The following is a 17,089-nucleotide window of genomic DNA, read 5'->3' as shown; positions in this document are numbered from 1 at the left end:
CCCAGCAGGTCTGTTCATTCCCTTGCTGCTCTGGCATTCAGGTCTGAGTGCCGGGCTGACAGCAGGGAGGGGCTGCCCATGGCCTTCACAGACTCGTGGGCATCTCCCTTGATGGGCATTTCCCCTCTCCCCATGCACTGCCATGGAAATGAAGGGCGAGGGGAGGGCTGGGAGACGTGGCACAGGTATTTATTTAGGGCAGCATCCCTGTTCCTCTGAGCACCTGATGGAGGAGGTGATTGCAGTGGCGTATCTGCAATAAATCCAGTTGTGCTGGCACCTGTGGGTATGTGACAGGGTTGAAGGGCTGGAGGGCAGGGTTTGCACTGGGAGGGTTGGGGGGCAGGGTTTGCACCTTTCAGGCATGTGGACCTGGAGGAAAGGGCTTATTAAAAGTTGTTGGGAACTGGGAAAATGTGTGAGCCAAATAGAATGTGCAAAGTCATATCAGATGCTTTCTGCATAAGGAATGCAAGGGAACTAGAGACTCTCTGAACAGGAAGACCCTGAGAAATCTGAGTGAAATTTCTGTCTCAGGGTACTACCACCTGTACCTAGTCAGTGAATCTAATGTAGCTTCCATTTGTTTATCACCATGTCTACATTTTGGCAGCAATCAAAATGGCAGGGAGGACTTTACAGAGAAGAAGAGATATTCGACATTTCAACAGCTCTCTGCCAGGCCTACTGACACCAAAAAGTATAGGAACTACATAGAAGACAAGGAAATATTTCATGACTTTAGGTTACATTGTGAAGCTCAGAGAGAGGTGATCCATCCCTTGCCATAAGCTCCAGATAGCCACAGAGAAAGCGACAAAGTTAAATATGAGCATGAACATAAAGTTACATTTTATAAAGCAATCAAAATATTTCTTCTTTTATTTAATGTTCCTCTTAGTCACACAATCTGTGCCTTCTTGAACCTCACTATAAAGCACTAAAAATTTCACAAGACCACAAGTTCAACATGAGGGTTACACAGCACTTTTGGGTTCACTGACAACACTTTATAAACTACTTTTATGCTCTTTGTTTTCACAGCTTTTTCATTTCCCTGCAAGCTTCTCATTGTCCTTGAAACAAAAGAAATCAGAGAAATCTGAAAGGTCTCTGTGCTGATCACAAACAGAGATCAGGAATGATTCAGGAACAGAATGAAAAAGCGATCAGAAAAGCAAACAGAGCCTGCCTGAGGGGCTACAGATTCTGCTCCTTACAAGACTCACAAGCAAAACAAAGTAAGATATTTAATTATTCTGCTGACATACATGCATTATTCAAAGAGACAGCAGGATAGCAACATTTCTAGTATTAGGAAATTCATCTAAAATTTATATAATCTCAGTGTTTTTATGAGGCAAGAGAACACACAAACTTTGTTTCAGCAAAATAAAGCCCTTTACTTACATGGCTTGCAAAAGTTTGCAGCAGCTGAAGTCTCTGGCTTGCACTTTGTGCAAATATTGTCCCTTGTTGAAAGCCTCCTAACTCTGACACTGGAGACAGCACATAGCTCAGCAGTGCTTTGGATGGATAAACCCTTTAAAAACGCTCTCAGATGTTTCTTTATCTGCGGCGCGCACTGACAGGAGGCTCTGGTGCTACGAGGAAAGAGTTCCCTCTCTGCTGAATCCAAAGCAGAGGAGTCCTTGACCTCAAGAACTAGAATAAATCTCCTGTAGTATCTGCTGGCTCTGTGCTGGGTGCATACTTGAGCAGTAACATAAGAGCAGGAGCTGTGGCATGTGTGCTCCGCGCCGGGGCACGGGAGCAGGGCTGCCAGCACAGCCACAGCCGAGCACAGGGCTGCCTTCTGCCTTCTCGTTTGTTCACATCCTTTAGAAACAAAGCAAAGATGACAGCCTTCTCTATTTCAGCTCGTGGGTCCCAAGTGGCAGCGCTCTCAAGCTCTGTCCCCTCTGCTGAGGTTCCTGGTGTTCCAGATGAGGCTGCCGCTGGCTTTCTATTTCAAACCTCGATTTTCTGAGAATCTCTCTGCATCCCAGCCAGGAAATGTAACCCATACTGAAGTTTAGCATTTTGGATATCATAAATTCAATTAATTACCTGAAAGCAAAAGGAGTGGTTTCCAGGTTTTTTTTCTCCTTCAAACAAAAGATCTGTTTACTACTTTTTCCCCTCTATTTCTTGCCTTTTCTCTACTTAAACTTACTAAATTTCATAAAACCAAGCACAGCTTTTGCAACAAGTCCTCGGTGGTGCAACTAGTGAGACAAATAAGAAAAGTAAAAAGATATTGTAACTGAAAATAGGTAAATGCAGGGTTTCCAGGAAAAAAATTCCCTGTTCCATTTTCAAATTACATCTTCAAGACTAAAGACAATAGTTTAAACATAGTCATATAATTCTCAGGCACTAAGGACAGGGGTTTTATGGAGAAGATAAAAAAAAGCAGCAGCAAAGATAAGAAAGGAAATCAAAGTTCTCATTCATTCCATTGTATTCAGTTTCAAAAGAGGAAAAAAAGAGAAATAAGCTTACAGTCCAGAATCAAACTTTAAAATATTGTAAATTCAATTTTAATGGCTTTATGAAATGTAAAGATAAAAGAAACAAACAAAAAAGCCCTCAAAACTTTTAACAAGCATTTCTAGCTTAAGGAAGTAATAGTTTTTAATGAAGAATGATCAAATGATCTCTTTTTTATTCTCTTGTGTGAACAATGGACTTGAAAAAAATCCCTACACATTTTGTATGTGTGTTATCCATGTTTTTCTTGAACCTGAACACTTGAGTTCAGCTTTTATTGTTTTGGATTTTTTTCAGCTTTATTACGACACTAAAACACAACTATAACTTCAAAGTTGTTTATAAGTAATTGAATTGTCTTTCTGCTGACTAGTAGCAGTGATATATTTTGTTGAATGAGAGAGACCTCAGTTTCAATTTAGTTTCCATTTATATCCATTTCCTTTGTTGAAAACTGAAACAATAAGCCCATAGTAAATTAATTTTGGCTCCTTTCACTCTTCCTGTTGTTTTCACTTTTCCTTTCTCTGCTAACAGTTTCAAAATACGAGGCACTATCAAACCATAGATCTTGAATTTCAAAATATTTGCTGGGTTTTTTTTTTTTAATTTAAATTCATGTTTGAAATCTATTGCTGTACTGCTCATCCATGCTGGGGTGAGCTGCTGCCAGCTGCCACACTGGATCTCTTCCCCCACTGCTAAACCATCGGCGAGGACGCGTCTTCTCCCTCTGTCCCAGCTCATCTTCTCTATTTTTGGAAAATAGCTGGCATTTCTGAGTTTCAGTCCTGTTTTATGATGTTGGAGGCCCTGTGACCTGGTGTGTAGGAGCAAGGCCTGGCACGGAGCCTGCTCGCACACGCCCAGGCTGCAGGCTGCAGTCCCGCGAGTGGGGCGTATCGGGATCCTCTCCAGCTTTCTGTCCGTAACTACCAGAGGCTAAGCTTCAAAAACTGCCTGGGACCTGGGACCTGCTGCTCTCTGAAGTGTTTTGAGACAAGCAGAATATACACCTAATTTCTGAGGGCTGAGCTGGGTTCAGTTCAGTAGGGACATCTAAACCACAGTACTAATCTGAGTGACATTTAATTACGCCCAGGCATGACTTGGTTTCTGCCCCAGGGATTTGGCTTTTGACTGAGGAAGCAACAAGCCATTGGGCAGTGCACTTGCAGCCCCCAGGACTGGATGATGTCATTTATCCCCAGCCCAGTTCAGCCCCACCACAACTGTGTAAGCACTGCAAGCCTCTGGGTGCTTCATTCTGCTGTGGCCCTGTGCAATGTTGCCTCTCAACCGGAGGCAGCTGGTCACTGCAAATGTCCTTGCCTTACTGGATATTATTGTGTGTGCATTCACAGATGTCCATGCAGAGTTAAGAAAACAGTTCCCAACAGAAGGGTCACAGTTACAGCTGCAACTGTGAATGTGACCATGGAAGCCTGGCCAGGGCCCCAGGAGCTGTAACACAGACAGAAAAGTACAAGACTTGTAGGGTGAAGTCTGTGTCATGGTCAACCACATCAAAAACATGAGAATATTTTTTCTTTCCCTCCAAGGAAGTGTAGATCCTTATATATAAATGAGTGTCCTATGTTTCTCATTTATCTTTCCACCCAAGAGATGGGTTGGGCTGTGCTGCCTGCAGGCTGGGAGCGCTGATCAGACTTTGAAAATTGTCTCATTTTACTCACTGCTTTTAAAAACACCCAAGTATATATTTATATATGTATCCCAGTAGGTGTTATTTCCAATGTCAGGGTACAGGGCTTTTACAAAGCCCGCACTTTATAACTTCATAACTTTATAACTTCATGAGAGATGCCACATAGAGAGTCCATAGGAACCACAAGGCTTAATTTTGCTATCTTGTGTAAAGGCTGAGCAAGAAGGACTGAAACACTGATGCAGTGGTGATGTAAAATGAAATGGCAGGTAAATGGGAACTAGAAAGCATATTCCCCAACATGGTAAGCCTTCATTACCTTTAGGTAGCTCATCTGAGATGAACCTGCAATTGCTTGGCTCCATGGAGGCCCAGTTCTACCTAAGGCCACCTAAACTCTTTCTAGGATGAGCTGGGGCTACAAGAACCAAAGTGCTTTTGGTGGAGGCATCAATCTGCCCTGAATTGGTTCAGTCCATGGCCTGATCAGTCCCTGATGGAGGCAGGCTGTGTCCTGCAGCACTGCTTTGTCCATGTGCACTCTGGTACCCAGTGGTCCCAGGGGATGTGTTTGCAGAGGGGCAGCATCAGAACAGAGTCACAGGGGTAATTTGGGATGGAAGGGACGTTTTGAGTTCATCTCATCCAACATCTGCTAAAAGCAGGTCTAATCAGCTGGCAGCTATCTCTTCAGTGATCACTATTATTCAGAGGTTTCCATTCCATAGAGCACACCTGACCCCCATTACCTCCAAGAGCAAGATGTGATTGTGATCCAGAGGGATTTTGCATCTTTTATCCCAGGTAAGTACAAACCTGTGGTTATTGCCATAGCTGATCACCCAGTTATTTGATTATACTTATTTGGCATGGAAGCCAAAACCTTGTACCTCATTTTACAGATGTGGACCTAGGGCACAAGGATGGTATTTGCCAGAGATTACAATCTGTGCAGAGTAAGAAACTGAGTGGTCATCTCTCAGGGCTGCCATCCTCCTTGCTGTCAGCTCTCTGTGCATTCCTGCTATTAGTTATTAATAGCCACCTTGCTATTACAGATAATTTTTTGAAGCAAGGGTCAAAGTAACACGGCACTTCTGAGATGCCAGCTGTGTAATGGGTTCCAGTGCTGAGGCTGAAAGGGGGGGGGAATGAAAAATGCCAACACTGCTGCTGGACATGTGGTAGGCAGCTGTAATAGGGATCATCAAATGAATAATTCTCCTCAGAAAACAGCCCTTCTGACAGTCTAAAATAGGATCCAAATTAAAAAAATCTGGTTCTGGAAATGAGGAAAGGTCCCCATGGTCTTTATTGCTGTCAGTGAGAATTCATATCATAATGATCAAAAACTGTATGAAGGTGAGTATTGCTGTAACTTTTTTAAATTGAAGGCCTAGAAAAATATACTTAAGACACCTGCAATCAATTTCAAATTTGAAATTCAGTTCATACATAAGGAGGGCTTGGGAAGAATTGAAAGGCAAGATAGTATTTTCTTGAAAGACAAGAATGTTTAAATGAGTGGCTCATAAGCATGGCCCTCATATTTTGATCTCATGCCTAGATTTTGGTGAGTAATGCTATTTTGCACCTGGTGCTGCATATATATATATATATATATATATATATATATATATATATATATATATATATATGTATGTATGCTGTGTATGCATACATACATATATATATGTATGTATATATGTATGTATGTATATGTATATGGCATGTACCTAGGAAATGATGAATCACTTCTGTTGAAAACAAAAAAAAATACAGTATGGGCCACAGATGTATGCTAGATTAGTTCTGCTACCTAGAGGGATCCAGTTAAGCTCCTTTGCAACCCTTATGTGGATGTCCCACATTGTCAGCCCCCATTCTAGACACTGCTGCATTCCTGCTGGGGCCTGCCAGGCCAGCCAAATTAGGAGTGCAGCAATTTCTCACTTGAGGCAAGGTGCTAATGACACTAATGACATTAACTCATGTGGTCTCAGCAAGTATGGGGACTAGGGAAAAATGGGCAAGGCCTCAGGATCTGCAAATTCCTGTTGATGCTTCAAAGTGCACATTAAAAAAGGAAAGAATTCTGACTTTTTAGTTTGTAATTTATTTTAATATGTCATTAAAATGTAAAAGGCAAATCTCCCTTTTAAACCTGTGATGTGTAATACCTTGCTCATATAACTTCTGTCTTGAATTCTGAGCAGCCAGTCCTTGAGCTGACATGCACCCATGCTGCTGCACTGATTGTAAAGGCAGATATTCAGTTTGCAGCAGGAGAAGTTGAAGTTCTGACTGAAAACTGTGTGAAAGCATATATATAGCATATATATTCCCTTTCTGGTCACAGTGGTGCCACTGGAAAATGACTGAGGAGCTGACAGCCATCATGGCTTTGTATCCACATCAAAGCTTATCCTTAGGCCTTGAGCATACCCCAGGGGGGCTGAACATTTGTTTTTGAATGCTTCACTGAGCTGTATAATTTAGGAACATCAACAACATATAACTTTAAAACCCAGCAAAAGAAACTCTCACGCTCAGATATAAATGTCCTGAGCCTGCACTCGTGATCTTCCATCTGAGGGTCAGAAAGGATTTTTTATTAAATTGCCTTTCCTCTCAGAGGTCAGACAACATGGATGAATCCTGGAGATGTTTTAAGTCAAGGACATTCTTCCATTGCGGAATGTATCTTCAGCCAAAAGCAAAAACCTATTTCAAGTACTGCTACTTCATCAGAGGTAGAAAGGCAAAATAAACTCCCCAGGAATTAGAGAGCAGGCTTTCCATCAGTAGCTTGTGTCACTTTGCCATCCAAACTCTGCTGCTCGCGTACCTTGAACATGATTGCAAAACATTACGTTTGATCTTCTGACAGTTTAAGAAAATGGTCCTTTATGCACACATCAAGTCTCCCATAAGTTAAATCTATATCCCTTTCTGCTCTATAACCTTGGAAAAAAAACAAGCAGAAATAAAAATTAGGGCCCCAGAATATCATGTACAAGATATATCTGGAAATTTGAAACAACTTTGTTCATTCAAATGCATTACTTTTCGTCAGGTCTGGAGTGAGGTTGAGGCTATTTCAGACCAAGCTAAGGAAAACATCAAAGTAAAAGTTCTTTTCTTGCAATGAGCTGCAATTAATTTCCTTCCTGCAAGCACAAAGCTTTCAGACTTGAGGATATCTCTGGCCATCCCTTATGGGTACAGAATGAGGGAAGGTAGAGGAGAAGCCACTGACAGTGTATATCCCCATTGAAGCACAGCCCGGTTCTCAAGAAGTAAAGAGCTGTATCTCTGGTAAAAGTGAACTGAATGCCATCTCTTCATTTGGGAAAAGGCTTCATGACTGAAAAGCACACTGCAGCATTGCAGAATAAATTGTTTATGGTGCTCCCACTGCATGTAGCTTAAAACTCTTAAAGTGCTACAGGCTTGTCTGGATTGAATTACAAAAAAGATTGATTTCTTTTGTTAGATGAAAACTAGAATTGCTTCAGCTCTTTTCAAGATCAGTATTGTGCAAGGTGTCTTCAGTTTTCCTCTCAAACCTATTATTTTCCAGCTTGCCTTACACATTTTGTGTACAGGAGGGATGGGCATGCAGGAGCTGTAGCAGAGCACCAAGGGCTCTGATTCTTGCTCCCACTGCTGCTGCTGCTGCTTTCCTCCTGATTTTCTTCTATTCTCCTTTCCACTCTTCCCTTTAGTCTGGTATTTGCACTTGAAGAGAAGCTCAGTGACATCCTGGTACGTTGTCTAATGCTACCACTTAATAGAAATAATGGAAGAGAAGGATTTCCTAACTGCTGCAGCCCCAGGAGATCCTGCTTACACCTGAATAGACTGCTGAGGAGAGGGGCACTGGTCCTTCAACAGCATCCCAGAGCCTTGTCCCCATTGCAGTGACCCCATGTGAGGCTATTATGTATTTCCTTACAACCCACTCAGCTACTGCAATCCAGCCTGAAAGTCCAAATATCCAAAAGCAGTGTGCTCTGCCATGGCTGCAGTACAGGTGCCCACACCCCTGGGTTAGAGGATGTCACACATTCATTCCTGTGTGTGACATCCAGGGGTGAGCCTGTGCCACTGGGTCCCTCTCTGCAGCAGGGGCACTGCCTTGTGAGGAATGAGGAGCTCTACAATGTCTACCAGGCAAGGACACCTAGTGAAATCCTTATTTTTAGAGGTGTAGCTGAACAAATCAGTACAGTTGTTCCTTTTCCATGTAACTAGGTTTAGTGTGCTAATTTGTACTCCTGGTATTCCCATCCTTGCACCACAGGGTGGGGGTCTTTGGGCTGCCAAGGCCCTACTCAAGGACCCCCTCCCATTCCTGCAGCAGGTATTTTCTGTTTTGTGGATGCCCAGCTGCTTTGACAATCCTGCTCTGGCTGGGGCTGCCTTTCCCCCTCACCTTTCATAGGCACACAAGGCTGATGCTTTTAGGGTCTTTTTAAGGCTGCTGCATTGCTATTGCTTCAGTGCTGCTGTGCATGGCAGCTGAGTGCCACTGCTTGGAGAGGAGCCTTTTCCATGGACAGCAGCACGAGCTATGAGCAGTAGGAGCTGGGGGGCTGAGGTGGGTGTCAGCAGAAGCAGGACATGTGTATTGCTTGTAGGAGCAGGGGGTGGGTATTGTTTGTAGCTGGATGGATCAATAGCTGTGCATGTGCTGAAACACAGATGATCTGAGGCTGGCCATGACCTCCAGGATCAATAAACATATTGATTGGGAAACCCAATAAACATAGGGAAACCCAATAATTTTCTCAGTCCAATGGGTTTGGACTCAGGACCCTTCCCATCAGGGCCTTCATGCATGTTGTGAAGATGCAATTTCTGTGCAAGCCCTGAGTACAGTCTTCACTGCCAGGGGCTCTCTGGTGCCAGGCTGTCCTCCAGCCATCACTGCCAGGCAGCCAAGGGGAAATAACTCTCCCAAAAACAAGAAGGTGTGTGCCAGGGTTGCTGCTGAGGCCTGCCTCTGGCACCCATATCACAGAGGGCTGCAGCATCTGTTACACCCAAATAATGTTCTGAAGGGCTAAATAGATAAATATTGGAGCTGTTGATGAAAGGAAAGAGTGCCAGATGCTTTTGGCTAGCAGAAGAGGAATGTGTCCCATTGCCTCAGGTTGAAAAGGCTTTGGATGTTTAGGACTTGCAAAAATTAGAGGCAGAAAGCATTAGTAACAATATCTGACACAGATTTGCCTCATTCATAGACAAATTAACCTTAATCATCCAATTTATAAATCAGCTTTAAGTGAAAGCCCCCCCCCTCACCCCCCACTGCTGCATATTTGGTGGATTAAGTTGTTTGGTTTCAGTGATAAATTAGAAACATCTGCTTCAGCTGACAGCCTGTAATGGAGGCGTGCACAGAACATGGCTGGGCTGCTCTCTCTGAGGGGGGATTCTGTGCCAGGCCATGTCCTGCCCACCTCTGGGGCTGAGAGAATCAGGATCAGGGTGTCCCCTCTGCCCTGGGGCCCAGCGGGCAGGGGAGGCCCATGCCTGCTCCTGGGCTGGCTCAGGATGGTCCTGGGGAGGTGGGAGCAGTGCTGAGCATCTCCAGCAGTGTGATCTTGGCAGAGCCTTCCTTTTAAGGGTGTCTTGGCAGCTCTTCCATGCAAACAAAATTGTTTCTGCTGTGGGATCATCAAGTCTTAATGACAAGGAATCCAAAGCTCGTGCCAGAGTCAATGCAGAGGCTGCTCAAGCATTAGCACTGATGGTCGTGAGTGTCCCAGCCATCCCTTCTGATAAAGAAAATGGTCCTAACTAAGGGACAGAGAGGTTTTACAGCCCTGGCCTGTCCTTGCAGAGGTGATACAACTTCCTGATTGCTGAGTCAGGTTGGACATGGCCAAGAGACACATCGCATCAAAGTGCTTCACATGGGTGTTGAACTTGTTCAGGAGGTAGGAAAACAATCCTCCTGGCTACAAGTCCTTATCTGCAGGAGGGGAAATCTAGGGCTAAATCCTGCCAGATACAGCAATCCAAATATGCCCTGGGGCATCCCTGGAGCTGCACCCACAGCAGACCCAGCCTGTGCATGTCCTTGTGTGACACACATTAAAGGAACTGTGAGCACTGATCTGACCTCAGTTGTGACCTGACTCTCACTACAGGGATTTAATACATGCCCTGTTGGGCTGCAGAAACAGATGTTTTACACACACCATTCAAACATTTTTTTCCCAGCCTTTGGCAATCAAAAGTCTCAGGCAGCAGCCCTGACTCTCAAGGACAGAGCATGTCTGCAGAAAGGGAGAATACAAGATAAGCAGTAGTTTCTAACAGCTCCTGTTCCCAAGGTGCCCTTTTATTTTTTCCTGGGTATTTTCTCCTGGTGAGTTTAAGGATTATGTGCATTTGATAACAAATTGTGTATACCTGTCAGAGGCAGGCACTCCAGCAGGTTCAGAGCAGACTCTCACTGTACAGAACAGGTTTAGGCACCTCCTGGTAGTGCAGGATGCACTGTTCAGATGTGACACAGTGCAAAGGGATGTGTTTCTGTCTGAGAAATTCCATGAACAGGAATTTTGAATCAGGACTGAGGTGTGTGGCCTGTCAGTATGGAGACAGCCATCTTAGGTAGCTCTGCAGAGGAAATTCTCAATTCTCCTTAAAAAGCTGAAGGCAGTCTCCAGTGCAGCTTCCAAAACCCCAGTCCAATGTGAGGCTGTGTAACCCATCTGTAAAGCTTAAAATGCAGAAAAATACAGCCCCTTCTCTAGAGAATCAAATAATATTCACTGCAGAGCCATGGAGGTCCATGGAGGCCATGCAGCACAGCCCCTCTGAGACCCCAGGGGCCAATCCAGGACAGGGAGTGCCCACTCCCTCTGGGGCTGCAGGAAGGAGGGGAGAGGGAATAACCTGTTTCACAGTTAGCCAGGACTACTGGTCCTGCTCATCCTGCCTAAACTGTTCCCATCTGTCTATTAATATTACTTGATCTTTGCATTCCCATTTTGGACTTTCAGACACATGGAGAAATTAATGATGATGAAGTTGAGTCAGTAAGGGGAACATTTTTTCTTTATTTTCCTTTCCCTTAGGGAAAGAAATGAACATTCCCTTCTTCCAGAAGAGGAGTAGGAGCTGCGATGCAGACACCAGGACACACAGCTTTATGCAAGCTGTTTTGCTGGAGTGCAGGCCATCCTCTTCCCACTCCCAAAATTGCTACCTCTCCCTGGAATAGTTTCTTGTTGCCCCACATCAAAGCTGGTGCTCAGAAGTCATCTGCAGACACCTAGCACCACTTCATAGCAGGAATATGAATGGCACAAACAGTAACTTAGGAAAGGACAAAGCAGCCTTGGTCTTTCCACTGGGAAATCAAAGAAGCTGGAGAGTGCCTTCCCTGGTCATTTGAGCAGGCTACAGGATGGCTCATCAACCACTGTAGTTTTGGGAGGAAGGGCTGCCCCCTGAGGAACCTCCTGTGAGGAAGCAGAACAGTGGTTTACCCTGGGGAAGCACACAGACACACCAGGAAAATGGAAGGTCTGTGAGAAGGAGGATACCTGTCACAGACGTGTTTTATGAAAAATCCTTTGCTTAGGATTTTTTCTCCTGAGAAGCTGAGATGCCTCAGGAACAAAATGTGAACAATGGTTATCTGCTGCTGTGGAATGCAACAGGTGCATCTGTGATTGGTCTCATGTGGTTGTTTCTAATTAATGGCCAATCACAGTCAGCTGTCCGGACTGTCTCGGTCAGTCACAAGCCTCTGTTATCATTCTTTTTCTATTCTTAGCCAGCCTTCTGATGAAATCCTTTCTTCTATTTTTTTAGTATAGTTTTAATATAATATATATAATAAATCAAGCCTTCTGAAACACGGAGTCAACATTCTCGTCTCTTCCCTCATCCTGGCACCCCTGTAAACACCATCACAGCTGCCAGGCTGGTAGTTCACAGGAGGAGCCAAGCAAAGATGAGTGGGACTGTGTGGGTTGCTAATGCAGGGCTATGATCTCAGGTTTAGGGGCCAAAACAGGACAGTCTCTGGGAGATAATTTTCAGAGCATGTCTGTGCAGAGCTGGAACTTACAGAGACTCAAAGGAGCCAATTGCTCTGTAAAATAAATACCAGCATGGTTTCTAGAAGGGGGAATGGATGCAAAGAGTAATCTACATGCTTGTCTGCATTTCCACTGTTAAGTGATAGTGATTAAGGCTTGGAAGTGGCAGATTGGGGCATGCTGGGGCAGTAGTTTGAATCCCCAGGTGCATTGAGAGGCAGCAGACTGGCGCTGTGCAGGAACATCAGTGCAGGCCTAGCAAAGCTGGCATAACATCAAGTTTTTATGGACTCCTGAAAAGGAAAAAGACTTTTGGTCTTGCGTCGTAACTGCTAGTGAGAATAGCAGATGTATGTTCCAGCACCAAGAGAGTCCCCCTCCAAGAAAAGGGAGCATTTTCCTGGACAAATCCAGAAGAAAACCAAGTTTCTCTGTTTTTTTCCAAGGGGTAAAAAACCCAGGGGAGGTCTATCTCTCAGCAGCTCACAAATCACTTTTCCTGTGCTGCAGTGATGGGGCTCCTACACTGGCCGGGCTCCAGTCACGAGGCCACCACAGCAATGGGAAGAGGTGGGGTGAGCAGGCTGGACACTCATCTCTTCAGCTCTGCCTGTCCAGCTCCCCTTGCTTTTATAGCAAGGCACTCCCTGTTTTTATTGCACATTTTTTAAACTACATTTCAGGTCCCACCTCAGCTATTAATGCTCTCCCCACTCTCATTTTTTCCTGAAAGAAAATATCTCTATTTTTCTCTCTATTCAGAATGTAGGGAAAAAGAAAAATGAGAGAGAGAGACAAATAAAACAAAGTGCATTAATTACAATACACCCAAAGCCCCCATTCCCTTAACCAAACAGTTCCTTTCCTTAAACCTTCCTTATCCCTCCCCTTAACTTCAACCTTGGACTCCTGCCAAGGAGATGTTCCTGTTTCTTGCAGGATGTCTGATTTTGGGTTTGGGGTCTCTCCAAAAGAGAAGGGGAGAATGTGAGTTGAAAATAGGATGGGTGGCCTGATGGTGTCCAAACATAATCAACCATCTCCATTAAATTTTTGAGATCTGGCCCCATTTGGGTCTGAGAGACGTGACACTCACATGGATGAGGAAGACAAATGCAGTAGATAGACTGAAGATGAGCCAATACATTTAAGCCAGCACAACATATGGACTATCACATCTCTCAGCCTAGGAATGATTGCTCCCCACAGGTTTCTACTAGGTTTGCCCAGAGTAAGTGAAACATCCCAGCCAGTGAGACTTTTCCCTTCTTTCCCTCTGGATTATTTTATAACTGTATATCTCTCACTGCCAGGATGTGTTTTCCCATTACTCATACCCTATTCTTCCCCTTTAATAGTGGTCACCATTATCCTCTGTGATAAGAATTAATTTTATACCAAACAGTTTTGTTCTTCCCAACACCTAAACCTCACAGAAGTGTGTGAACTCCTTGGTCATGTAGCCCTATCCCAGCTCGGAGGTTTAATGAAAATGTAAAGTATCTTTGAAGACTTGAATCAGGTGCTTTGCTGTTCTGCTTTCATCACTTTGGGCTTTCCCTTCTGCATCCAGCATCAGGTGAATCTCAGACAACCAAGAACAGTTTCACACTGCTTTTCAGAAAATGAAAGCTGAATCCCAATTTATCAACAAACACAAACTGTTTATTTCAGCTTTGGGAAATCAGAGTAATCTAGATTTCAGATTCAGCCCAACAGAGAAATGCAGAGAGGTGCTGTGCACCTTCTACTGTAGAGAGAAGGGAGCAGACATAAATAACCTTTGCTGACAGTTGCAGCCCTATATCTGTAACCAAAATACAAATCTGCCCGGTGGTTATTTCATTTGCAGCCTTTTTATTCAAGGTAGGACCATGAAGATGAGCCTAAAAAGACTCCAGATTTCTCTGCCAAGGCAATCACTTTGCTGTCCTTTTTGCTAATAGAGAATCCAGTTCAGCAGTGAAAATGGAGTTTAACTGTCTTGTATCTGTGACAAGCAAGGTCTCTGAATCAGAAACACTTTCTAAATGACCATTACTTGTGTAAAAGGTTGAAACCTTAGGATTTTTGCTTCCCTGTGAAGGTAAATTTTTCTGGTGAATCTAAATTTTAGTTTCATCATTTGCAAGGTGATCCTTTGGTAACAGGAATGTTATTTGATCATGCAATAACGGTATATGTAATGTTCATACAGCATCTGTTTAAGGACTCTCAAAATCAAGCTTACCAGTGCATGGGACAGAGTTGTGAATGGGCATGTCACAGAGAAATAAGGATATAAGTTTGCTATGTGAATGGGACAGAACTTCTCCTGCAGGCACTCAAACCCAGCCCTCAGAAATGTGGAATTCCATCTATCTCCTCACCTTGCCACTGAGACTGAGCCATGGATAAGTGCAACAGTGGAGATGATGAAGGGCATGAAATAACAAAATATTACCTTCTTTGTTTGCATCCTTCTCTGTCATTGCTGCTGAGCCAGAAGCAGTCCCTTTGGCTGAGATGTTCAGCTTCAGAAACCCTCCTGTCTCCAGTATCAATAAGCAACACAGAGCAGTTTTTACCACCTTTACTCCCACCTACTCACCAGATTGGTGGGGTATTGTGGAGGAAAGACAAGGAATAGGCAAGCACTGAGAGAGTCAATACACTTCCCAGTCCCTACACTGTGTAGTTCTCTCCCAGGAGACACCTGATGGAAATGTTCCTAGCTCCACCTTTCCAAAGATCAGCAAAGATGGAAGCCCCAAAAATGGGATTCCCATTTGGCGCAAACTTAACACAGGGGCTTCAAAGTCAACAGGATTTTAGCATTTCTTCCATGACAGTGGGCAGGCATATCAGCTCCTTCACTTCCAGTTTTGATTTTCTGCACTCTTCTCCCTGCCCTCCCTGCTTTGTGTTCCTCTGCTCTTAAAAGCATTTCTTACAGTGTGATCCATGGGAACACAGCATTGGAGGCATTGAGAGCCCTCCATGCTCACCAGGGTAAATCTGCCCCAGTGGCACAGCTGAAGTTGTCCTAAGCCAGGCAAAACAGGGGACAGGCACTACAGGAAGGGATTTTCTGCTTCTCAAACCCAGCATGCTATACAACACAACAGTTGTGTGATTTCTGAAGCAGGTTCCTGTTATTAAATTTCCACAGCTTGTACAGCTCCAAGGGCTGTGGGTAATGCTGTGCTCACACCCATATTTTCCTAAAACTCCAGCCTGAAAAGCTTCATCATTTCCTTGCAAATGAGTGGGATGGAGGAATTAGCCCCCAGTGTGACTATCAGGTTTTGGGCAGCCTTACCTCAGCCTTGCCTGGCTAATGGTAACCAGAGACCCAGCAAAAAAAAGGGAGCTTGAAACTGCTAATCCACTGATACTCTCACCTACCCAGCCCAAGGTTGTGATTATTCACTTACACTCAGCATTTCATCTGTATTTAACAACACACAGTCTCTCACCAGCCTACTCTTAGACACAAAGCACACTGCTGGTAGCATGGAAACACAAAAAGTAAAGTGATCTGGGAAAAAACCCAACCAAGCAGAAGAAACACAGCAGCAAAATAACAAATGGATATATTTTCGAGAGTTTAATAAGATAAATGCAGGAGCTTAACTTTGCAATAGTGCAAGTCTGAAGCAAAACTGTTTATTTGGTATTTATAGATTTTTTTTCTTTGCAAAATAAGTTTCTATGAAACCATAGCAACTGCAGTTAGAGTGAAGATTTGGAATGATGATGGAATCATTCATGAGCAAAAAAACCCAAATAATCTCTGGTCTGGGTTGGTGGAATGTAAGATTATTGCTAGATAGAGAGGAATAATTTAAAAATGTTTTAGGTAATTTAATCACCCTAAACCCTGTGAAAGGTAGACATTTTAAACTTTTTTTTTTTTTGCCAGAATATTACATCCTTGATTTTTTAAACAATCTGTCTGCTAACTTTCTGACATGCAATAAATGTCCAAGTTTATTATTCATCTCTTACAGGAGAAGATACATAAGCAGATTTCACCGAGACACCACAACAGTCTATTTCTAACAGAATTACATGTATCTCAGAAAAAAATATGCATTTTTCTGAAAGATCTTTCTATTGCATTCCTTTCTCCAAATGCATTTCAGAGAAGTCACTTCAGGAAAGTAGAATCAGTTACAACTTACCTTCACAGCTGAGTAGATGACATCTGATTTTTCAGGGAAAGCAACGTGCTCTGTTTGGGTAGTGTAAGAGTTGTAGATTCAAGCCAGCAGGTAATTTTTGGTGATTCAAAATCCTTTAAAAGAAATTTAAATGCTGAGATGACAAAAAAAGGTACTTTTTGAAAACCTATCTAAGGCTTGATGCTCTTACAGAGTTTTGTGTCTCCGTCAGCTGAACAAGCTCCTGCTCCGTTCCTTGGCCACCTGCCAACTTTTCTAATTTAAAGCAACTGTAAGCTTGCTGTAAAACTCTTGCTGGAAGGAACTTGTTTTATATCGTGGAGCAAGGAGCAAGCCTGTGCTCCAGACTGATGTGGTGTGACAGAGTCCTACCAGCACTGGGGGCACAGCCTCCCTGAGGTAATGTTATATCATCTTTGGACAGCATCACAGGCTACGCTGTCTCCTTCTTAGTAAAAGCACAGGAAAGAGGGAAAAACCAAGCTGCTTTTGGCATATAGTCCCCTCAGCATGGGATTTGGGAGGAGCAGCATCTGCCTCAAAGTGCAGGAAGTGACAGCCTCAAATACATGAAGTGCTCAGAGCTCCCAAAGGAACCTGGTCCCCACACTGGCCACAAGTCTCCAGTCCTTGGCTTTGAGGCTTGGGGCACAGTCCAGGGGCTTTCTCTACAGTGCAATGCAGGGTGCCCC

At 43.8% G+C, this 17,089-nt stretch overlaps 1 protein-coding gene across 3 annotated transcripts in view; it reads right to left on the bottom strand.

Annotated features, from left to right (window-relative positions):
- The window catches only part of LOC134418799 (complement C1q tumor necrosis factor-related protein 7), a 114,841-nt gene extending 98,065 nt beyond the window's left edge, over window positions 1-16,776 (bottom strand). For 2 of the 3 annotated variants that reach the window (XM_063157660.1, XM_063157658.1), the window contains exon 1: window positions 1,411-1,840. The gene's annotated coding sequence lies outside the window, so the exon portion shown is untranslated. Of the gene's footprint in view, window positions 1-1,410; window positions 1,841-16,397; window positions 16,511-16,587 lie in introns of those variants that run through there. The other variant, XM_063157659.1, reaches the window with a different exon arrangement.
- Window positions 16,777-17,089: the final 313 nt, after the last annotated feature.

This window comes from Melospiza melodia, chromosome 5 (assembly GCF_035770615.1).
Source record: "Melospiza melodia melodia isolate bMelMel2 chromosome 5, bMelMel2.pri, whole genome shotgun sequence".
Classification (NCBI taxonomy): Eukaryota; Metazoa; Chordata; class Aves; order Passeriformes; family Passerellidae; genus Melospiza; species Melospiza melodia.
This window is presented reverse-complemented; position numbering and strand designations above follow the sequence as displayed.